This window comes from Sceloporus occidentalis, unplaced genomic scaffold, assembly GCF_023333645.1.
Source record: "Sceloporus occidentalis isolate IW3139 unplaced genomic scaffold, rSceOcc1.0.p SCAF_55, whole genome shotgun sequence".
Taxonomy (NCBI): Eukaryota; Metazoa; Chordata; class Lepidosauria; order Squamata; family Phrynosomatidae; genus Sceloporus; species Sceloporus occidentalis.
The window spans coordinates 883,088-893,736 of NW_028317035.1; positions in this window are offsets into that span (position 1 = coordinate 883,088).

Here is a 10,649-nt window from a genome sequence, read left to right on the forward strand (position 1 = left end):
TCCGATCATGTCGTTTCTGAATGCCTCGAGGTCGAGGCATTACAGCAACGCCGTTTGGGTAAAAAAATCGATCACGGATTATTTTTTTTACCCCTTTTAACAAATGACGGTCCTGGCACGTCATTTGTCGTTAAAGACATGTTTTTCCGTGACGTGCCCGGACCGGCAATTGTCATCAAGGGGTTAAATAAGGTGGCATGGACATTGCTATGGAGAATATTGTTTCTGTTATAAAAGTAAAGGCATAATGCAAATGATACACTATGACATAGCATTATAATAGTAGTAGCACTAAAATGTTCTAATGTTTTTATTAAAATTTAATTTATCATATAATCTGCTGGTGTATAAGAGGCCCTTGACACTCATACTAAAGCCTTTTTTTGAACTAATAATACACCTGATGACACAATTCAAGGTATGAATGGTATTTAGGGCAAGTTCATAAAGCAGCTATAAGAGGTCAGTTTATTCAGTATACAGTGAGAATCTAGAGAGAGTCCGAAAGACAATATTTTACATAAGCTTAGGTGGTCAGACATTTTCAAATACAATTTTTGCTGACATTAAGCGTAAAAGCCAACTTAAACGAACTATATGACCAAAAGTATTTGGACATCCCTAATTATTGAGTTTAGGTTTTTTGCCACACCCATTGCTAAGCACATAGGATGCCACCTTCTTAAATTCGATTGTGAAATTACAGCCGAGCTAGTTCCAGTCCACTGTAAGTGCTGTTATTGTGAAGTGGAAGCATCTAAGAGTAACAGTTTATCCACTAATGGGTAGACCACTCACTCTTAAAGAGTGGGGCAGATGAGTGGTGAAGCATGTAGCCATATCGTTCCAAACTGCCTAGAAGTAACATCAGTATAAGCACTGTGTGGCGAGAGCTTCATGAAATAGGTTTCAACCACTAAGCAGCTGCACATAAGCTGAAGATGACTATGGGCAATATCAAGTGTCAACTGAAGTGGTGTAAGGCACGTGGCCGTTGTACTTTAAAACTGTGGAAACAAGTTCTTGTTGTGAATCACACTTCACTGTCTAAAAGACTGATGGTCGAGTATGGGTTTGGCGGATGCCAAGACAATGCTACCTACTAGAATGCATAGTGCCTACTGTTTGGTATTGTAACTAATTTAAAACAGAATCAAAATTCCTGTGTTTTTTTGATACTTAGAGCATTCTCTCCTCTTTTTGGTATAATAGATATATAAAATATCTAGTCATAAGAATTTTAAGGCATATATTTAGAGATGAATTTATTTTTTTTTTAATCAAAAAAAGTTTTTTTTGTTGATGTTTTTAAGGAACACACCCCTCCTATTCAAATTAAGGATTGTAGTGGGACGTTATCTAATCAAGGCGAATCACGTGCACAGATTTGTAAAATGACAGACACAATGTTCATGCTTATGGATTATAACCATTAATACATGTTTTTTTAAACTTTACAATGGTATTTGTAGGTGGTAAGTTAGTATTTATTAGTTAGGTTTTGGGTAAGGGTTAGATAGGCTGTGCTGGCATCCGATTCTATTTCTACTAATACTGCGCCAGAATTTGATGTAGGTCAGTTTAGCATGTCTGATGATCCTGGTCCCCCAGTTACGAAGAGCTGTACTGATCATGACCCTGTGTGGTGACATAAGTATTGTTGTCAATGTTTTAGCCAGTTGAACTCTTCCTGTATTACATGTCTTTTGATATGTTAACGAGGGCACACCTACAGTGATTCAATATGCCTGTGTAATGAAAAATCTTAGTTCAGTTTCTCTCTGCCCACCATCCTGCATGGATGGGGTAATCGGTGGTGTGCTGGGTTATGTTGGACCTTTAGGTTGCAGGATAGGCCATCAAAGGGGAACTTTTCTGTATTCGCCTTAGTTAACATATAAGCATTGTTACCATTGTCTGCACTATTTAAAGGGGGTTTGAATTTGTTTTTGAAGATTAACAGTTTTACAATGGCATTCCCAGGTGCTAACTATTTTTCTGTAGAAGTGCACAATTATTTTAGAAATTATATTCAAAAGCATAATGGTCCATGCTCCCAGAACCAATAGATTCAAACTGTGGGAAATATGAAGGATTTATGGATGTTTTAACAAACATTATTAAAGTAAAGCTAAGTGCTAAGAAAAGAAAAAGTTTAATTGCACAATCTGTACTGTCTACAATTGGAGGTTTGGCAGACATGGTACAGAAATTAAAAAAAGAGAATATGGAATTAGCAGGCAAAATGGAGGAAGCACAAAATAAAAAGGACTGCATTATGATAGCTGCCTTAAAGACCACCACTATCGTGGATAACTTACAAAAGGAATTAAAAGACATAGAGGAACAGAGGGATACATATTTGGTTAAAATCACTGAACTCCAGAACATGGTAATGGAGTATAAAAATAAAATAAAACCTGAAAACCCAAGGGAAGATTTACATAATAGCCCAAAACTTAATCTTCCACAAGCCCCAATAATTGTCTCAGAAAATTTTAATGTGCAACAAATGCCAATAGGTTTTTCTACTCAGACACGTCCTTTGTCTATGGCTGAGAAGGATAGTTTCCAAAAATGGTGGGGAAACATGCCAACCAATGGTTTTAACAATTTTACACATTGGTTTCAGAGGGGAGCAGAAAGAGCTAGTAAAGGAGGCCTTAAATTAGAGGAATGGACGGAGCTGTTAGAGTATGCTAACCCCATAGCTAGTCTTTTACTGGGATTTAATGACAGTGTGTCTAAACAGGCAGGAAGAATTGCAGCAAAACAATTCTATTTACTCAGTGTAGAAAAAGAATTGGCTAATATTACAATGAAACAAACAGATGGTCCTAGAGAGGTAGCTCAGCGAATATTATTCTGGTCTACACTACGCCAGCCACAGCAGCCAATGGTGTTGGGTTCACCAGCACATATATCCAGAGTGTTGGATGCTCTACCCCATGAATGTCAGGAGTTTGTGAGGCTGTTTGACCAAAGGCCCACAGACCTAGAACTGCTGCTAACTAGAGCAGACAAGTGGTGGATTGATCATCTTCACACTGAACATGCGTTTGTTGTCTCAGCAGTGAGACGGTTTCAAAGAGAACCTAGAGATTTGACATGCAAGGAGAATAATTGGAGAAATCGGCAATGGGAGGAGCTTCAGGGAAACAGACATAGATTTAGTCAGAATTGGAGGAGGAAATTAGGAAATAATTGGAGAAACCAGAGATTTGGAGACTGTAATAATAATGGAAGAATCAGGGAGACTGGTAACTGGAGGAGAAATGAAAAGGAAGATAAGTTTAAAAATCTGAGATGGGAAGAGCCAGAGAAAGACATTAGATACTGGGGAAGTTATAATTGGAATACCAAAAGAAGGATAGGTAATCATTTAGGGAAACAGAGATGGGATGAGCCACAAAGGTACAACTACTACTGGCAAGATAATAACTGGGACACTAAAAGAGATAGAGAGGGTAACTGGAGAAATCAGAAATGGGGGGGATCCTCGGGAAAACAGCACTAGGCAAAATGATAATTGGAGGAGGAAAGAAGGGGTGAATAACTATAGGGAACCAAGACAACAAACTGAGAGAATGAGGGGTGGTGTAGAAACATTGGGAGAACAGGCTAGGGAGTTAAGAAGGGGGATCAAGAAACAGGAAGAAGAGCATAAGAAGTCAGAATTATTGGCAGTTCCTGCATCTGACTTAGACGATGGATTATCTGATTGTTCCTCCAGCTCAGGGTCACAAAGTTATATGAGTGAAGTATTGCCTGGTTGTGAAGGATATTCTGAAGAACAATCTCCACAAGACAGAACAAACCCAGCAGATCAACTTCTCTTTGGGTCTCAACCTAGACACTAACCCTGCCATCAACCCCACCCTACCCCACAACAATTATTTTTTGATCTTACAGGACATCTCAGAGCTTAAGAGACAGTGGTGATGGACCAGTGGATAAGTATACACTGTATCAAATTGTATTATTGTAAAGAGAAGAAAATCATGGTTTAGGTTAAATGTTAAAAGTTTTTTAAAGGGGGCGAGTGGGATGCTGAAATACATGTTCATCCCAACATAAAGTAATTAGTTACTGGAAAAACTGAGGAGAATGTGTTCTGGCAATAGTTTATTTCGATGGCCAAAAGAGGGATTGCCAAAAAGACAATATAACTTTTTGATTTTAATATTTCTTTTATTCTTTTAAATCCGTAGAACCATGAAAGAGCTTACAGCTATAATCCTGGACCACCACTTCATTACCATCACTTCATTTAATTTATGCCTATGCTTTGTATAATAAATGTACTGTAATTTGTGGGTCACGGGTATTGTAAAATACATTGCAGGAAAACTCATGTCGCTGAGGGAATTTATTCCGGAGGGACGGTGGGCTGAATTTTTACCTATAAGGTTTTTTTTGCTCCCACTGGGTTTTCTTGCATTTGGGTAGGGGGAAGTATTTAAGATTGTAATGTAAATTTGTTGATATATGCATGTTTTAATGTAAAGTGACAGTCCTAGGTCAATTGCAGAAAAACTTACGTCGCTGAGGGAATTTATTCCAGAGGGACGGTGGGCTGAATTTTTACCCAAAGGGTTTTTCGCTCCCACTAGGCTTTCTGCATTAGAGGGGGGATACTTAGAAAATGTGCAACACAGGAGAAAATAAAGTGGGGGAATGTGGTGACATAAGTATTGTTGTCAATGTTTTAGCCAGTTGAACTCTTCCTGTATTACATGTCTTTTGATATGTTAACGAGGGCACACCTACAGTGATTCAATATGCCTGTGGAATGAAAAATCTTAGTTCAGTTTCTCTCTGCCCACCATCCTGCATGGATGGGGTAATCGGTGGTGTGCTGGGTTATGTTGGACCTTTAGGTTGCAGGTTAGTCTTGGAAAGTGTTGCATTGTATGTTGGGCTGTCACTCATTTATTGTATGTTACTGTGTTTCTGTCTCTTATTAAATATCTGTTAAATGTAGACGAACCTTTGTGTTATATTTTTCCCCACATACAGTGGCAGTACGATGGGTATTGTTCTTTTCTCGGGACAAGATGATCTAAAGACAAAAAACAATTAAGTGCCCCGGAACCCCTCCTCCTTACCCATAAAAACCGGGGCCGAACCGGAGGTAGACAGTTCTTTTCTTGTCCCTTGCAGGGACGGACAGGTGTTTCGTCGGTCCGGACAGGAGTTCGGCATCTCGGCAGCTGGTGAGGCACACGGGTTGTTGCCTGGGGGTCTTCGTTGCCTCCGATTGCTCCCCGGGTGGTGAGCAGAGAGAGGCTTCCCTCCGTAGCGGTCCGCGTTACGGAGGATGTAATGGCTTCTTCCTCTTCAGAGCAAGGAAGTGGGAGCATGCGCAGTTTAGGTGGAACGCACGCCCGGGTGTCGTTGCGTTCCACTGAAGATCCGATCGCGCTACTGAGCATGCGCGAATCGGATCTTCCGGAGGGCGGCAATTTTAAAATTGCATTTAAGCGCTTTGCCTGTCTGACTGCTGGAGCTTTTGTCAGTACAGTGCCGCCGTGTCACCAGCCCCCCCACACGGTTCAGAGGAGGTTAGGGTAAGATATTTTCTTTATCTTGACTCTTTCCTATCCTCTTCCCTCCTAAAAAAGGGTAATATACATTTTTATTTTTCACTTACCTGGACAATTGGCTGATCATGGCGGCCTCCCGGGAGAAACTTTTGTCAGACCTTTCCGCTACTATGAAGTTCCTGGAACTCCACGGATGGTTAATCAACAAGAAAAAATCTTGCCTCATTCCCGCTTCCAGGACTCTTTTTCTGGGGTTTTTGGTGGACTCAATGTCCCTTTGCGTTTATCTTCCGCGTTCCAAGCGCCACAAGATAAAACAAGAGATCTCGTCGCTGCAAAGAGATCCAATTTGCTCTGTCAGGAAGGCTATGAGCGTTCTGGGGCTTCTCACCGCTGCCATCCCGGCGGTTCCCTGGGCAAGGTGTCAACTTCGTCCCTTGCAATGGCAGATCCTCTCGAACTGGTCCAGGCAAGGAGAAGATCTGGAAACGTCCTTCACTATAAGTGGCCAGGTTCTCTCCCAGTTGAATTGGTGGAAGCAGTCGTCCCATCTCGCCAGAGGACTCTCTTTCCGTCCCAGAAGTTGGATTATTATCACCACGGATGCCTCCGGCCGAGGATGGGGAGCCCATTTGGGCTCCCTTTTTCGAAGAGGAGATTGGGCTCCAGTAGATGCTGTCCGCTCTTCAAATTTCCTAGAGCTAAAAGCAATTCTTCAGGCTCTTCTGGCCTTCAGATCGTTTATAGAGGGTCAAGCTGTCAAGATCCAATCAGACAACGCAGCGGCCGTCGCATATATCAACAAGCAGGGCGGCACGCGGGTCCGGAGTCTTCAGATCTTGTGCGCAGTTATTATGGAGTGGGCCCAACTTCATTTGACGGACATTTCGGCGACGCACATCAGAGGCCGCTACAATTTAGTCGCGGACGATTTAAGCAGAGCAAGATGGTCACAGACAGAATGGTCTTTGACCCCTCAAACCTTCTCCACTCTGGTGTCACGCTTCGGTCTTCCGGAAGTGGATTTGATGGCGACTCGCAAGAACCGCAAGGTCCCGGTGTTCGCGTCCCTCAACCGATGGGATCTTCCGCAATTTTTGGACGGTCTTTCCATGGTGTGGAATTTCCGGTTAGCCTACATCTTCCCGCCAGTGGCATTGATTCCTCGAGTTCTGCTGAAAATCCGAAACGACAAGGCCAGGGTCTTGGCCATCCTTCCATACTGGCCCAACAGGGGTTGGTTTGTCCTCCTCCGGCAGTTGACCATCACCTTTTGGGAGCTTCCAATTTCTCCACATCTTCTCGAGAACGTCGACCTTCGCCTGGAACTTCTTCAGATGTTCCGTTTGACAGCCTGGCTGTTGCAAGGCTGATCTTGGGTGACCAGGGTTTGGACGAGGACGTTGCAGACTTTCTGTTGACTTCAGTCCGGAGTTCAACGTCCAAGATTTATTTTCGGGTATGGACCAAGTTCCTCCGGTGGTGCACCGCTAGGCACCCATTTTTCCTCCTGCCATCAATTCCGTCATTTGTTTTTTACGGGAAGGTCTGACTTTGGGCCTTAGTGTCTCGACCCTTAAAGGGCAGATCTCGGCCCTTAGTCATTTTTTTCTTTCAGATCTGGCCTCTCACGTACTTATTAGACGTTTTTTTAAGGCCGCTACTATTCGCCGTCCTCCTAGGAGGTCCTTGTTTCCATCATGGGATCTTGCCATTGTACTTCGAGCCTTGTGTTAGGCTCCCTTTGAACCTCTGGAGGAGGTATCCATGAAGTTTCTGTCGCTGAAAACAGTTTTTTTAGTAGCCATTACATCGGCTAGGAGAGTTGGGGAAATCCAGGCGCTTTCATCCTCTCCGGAGTTCACGATTTTTCATGAAGATAAAGTTGTTCTCCATGTTAAACCTTCTTTTCTACCTAAGGTCATTTCCCGGTCCAGTATTAGTCAGCCCTTGGTCCTTCCTACTTTTTTTCCGTGTCCTTCTTCTCCGGATGAATTGATTTGGCACACGCTAGATGTCAAGAGGGCTTTGGAAATTTATATTGCTCGTACCTCCTCCATACGTTCTTCAGACCAGCTATTCATCAAATATTTTGGACGGTCGGCCGGGTCAGCAGTTTCTAAAGCTTCTATTTCTCGTTGGCTGGTGGAAGCCATCCGCATGGCTTACCACTCTAGTGGTCTTACTCTACAATGGCCCATCAGGGCACATTCTACTCGGGCTATGGCGGCCTCCTGGGCTGAAAAAACTGCAGCTTCTCCTGAGGACATTTGTACGGCTGCCACCTGGTCCTCGTTTTCCACTTTCGTGCACCATTATCGGCTAGACATCTTTTCCTCCTCTGCGGCGGATTTTGGGCGTAAGGTGCTCCAGGCGGTGGTCTCTTAATATGGCCCCCCATTTCTGGGATCTTGCTACATCCCATCGTACTGCCACTGTATGTGGGGAAAAATGGAAATTTTTACTCACCGTAAATTCCTTTTTCCTTAATACAGTGGCAGTACCAGTTTCCCTCCCTTATGTAATAAATTATATTTGGCAAGCTATCTGGTGTCTGTCTTGTTACTTACTGTCTACCTCCGGTTCGGCCCCGGTTTTTATGGGTAAGGAGGAGGGGTTCCGGGGCACTTAATTGTTTTTTGTCTTTAGATCATCTTGTCCCGAGAAAAGAACAATACCCATCGTACTGCCACTGTATTAAGGAAAAAGGAATTTACGGTGAGTAAAAATTTCCGTTTTTATATTTGGTTTAAACACCACACCCTGCTTTGGAGTGGGTCCTTGCAGCTGTTTTTTTGCCAGATATTCACTGCCGCTCCCTGCATACATCCTGATATTTCTACATTTACCCTATGTTATGGCGCTGTTCATCTGTGATGACATTTGGGACATGTTTTAATGTAGGTAAATAAGGTAATACCTGGCCTAAAGTGGCAGTGCTCTAGCTTATTTTTTTATGGGGACATCCCTGAATGTATCCAGGACTACCATCACCTGCCCCAATAATGCCCATTACTCTCTGCCCAATGGGCTGGACACTCCAATATTCTGCTCATAGGACATGGAGTGAAGAGCCTGCTGCTGTTCTAGGATCTGATCCATCATGTCCAGGGTGGAGTTCCTCAGCTGCTAGTTTACCTTCACACTGTGCTGAAAGTGCTCAGCAATGCCCAACACTTTTCAATCCGTTTCAACAGCCCACACTACCTGTTAATTGGAATAGCTACCCTTAACACTGTGTGTATATATATGCTGTGCTACGCAAATTTACAAAGTGCCCGTCTTTCACCATGCTGCCCAGTCATCCACGATCATTTCTATTTCTACTTCTGTGCATGCCTGTGCTCTAATCCACTGCACCAGCATGGATTAGGAAGAATCTATAACCCTGCTGCCTTTCTGCCCCAGTTCAGCCCCTATTGTCATCCTATGTGCCTACACTGGCTACAGTGGTACTGTCCAAATATTTGGTCAGCCATCGGTGAAAGAAAGGCATGCTGTGGACTAATGGAGCTTAATATGTCGGAGGTGAAGTGGATGGTATGTCAATCTGCCTTGGACAGCTTGTCTTTCTCATGACACACAAGACTGGTAAAGAGAGGACACTACAGTCCTAGTGAAAGTGATGTGACAGGGGAGGTGGTAATGGGGAGTGAGGGCCTTTAGCAGCTGCCTGAAGGGCTGCTTGCAGTATTGTTAGCATCGGTTGGTAGTGGTATCGCCCCCCCCCCCCATGCTTCACCATAATAGCTAATAAGTTATCCTTGCTCTGGATCCCACTGGACCCACCAGCATATGACCCCTCATTAAGTCCATACCCCACTTTGGTGGCTGGGGTAGACAAGATTTTAGCACTAGTAGATCGAGGATTTAAAAAAAAAAAATAGTATGCTCCACAAATTCAGAGGTCTAGTGGGTCCTTGACGGGTCAGGGCTGTTTTGGGGGCAAAAGATGGACCTACACAATATTAGGCTGATAAAACAGAACTCTCTTTATTGAGGACTGCACAGATATTTATACACCAAACATGATAGGATTAGGGGTTTAATCCCATCAACTACCAGACAGCAATGCCCACCCAAGAAAGAGTCACTATTTTGGGGTGATCCCGAGGGAGCGGCATGAATCCGGGGGTACCAATGGAGAGCTCATGATCCAAAAAGTGGCGCAATCCGACATCGGGACCCTGAGCAAGTGTCGGAAACTTCCCCGGGAATAGTCTGTGCAGTAGCCGGGCCAGAGTTCCATAGCCACAGCTGGGTAAACCCTGGTCCTAAAGATTGGTTATAAAACCAGGGACCCCAAACAAGCTCCCTCTCTGTAACCACTACCGAGTGTTGCCTACCACAAGCTTTATGTAACATCAAAAGAGTAACGTGGTGGGGCAAATGTCAGCGGGCATCGCCACGGTTCCTAGACGCCGTACAGTTCCATGAATTTGCGGCTAGGTCCTGGTCAGGCGCATAGGGCGTTTTCTGGCTTGTAGAGCCCTCATAGCCGCCTCGTTCATGGGAGTCTGGTTCTGGCAGACCAGACGGCTTCCCGGTCACCCTGTGCCCCCCCAATGACACATAAGAGGGGACAGGACAGGCAGGTAAGGAGTGTCCCCAGGAATCCACCAGTGCCCCCTCCCAAACTCAAACACACCCCATGAGTTCTCCGCCAAAACAACTTGTTAGTGTAAAACACATACGAATAAGATTTCAAAAGAAAGCCCTAGTCCTACGTGTGCTGGAGAAAAAAAACAATATAGATTTTGTGTGGGTTCATGAAAATTGCTCTGGTTCTGTAGTGTAAACAGTGTAAAATATCCTTGTTTAAGAAGGGGTTAAAAGGAAGTAGAGAGGACTTACAGTGAGGTGGGTGTGGGCGTACCTTTGGTGTCAGATCTCTGATCCCTGCTTGTTGATGTTCCTTGCTATTTGACTATTATGTTTCTAATATGCTTATCCGCCTCTAAAATCACATTATTATTGCATTTGCCTCCTGTATTTAGACTGCTTTTCTTTGGTCATCTCCGAATGTCAGTGTAATTATTGTTCTGTTGGCTACAAGGTATGCTTATTACTCAAACAAAGTCTGCAAGTTACCGCTTACTGGGA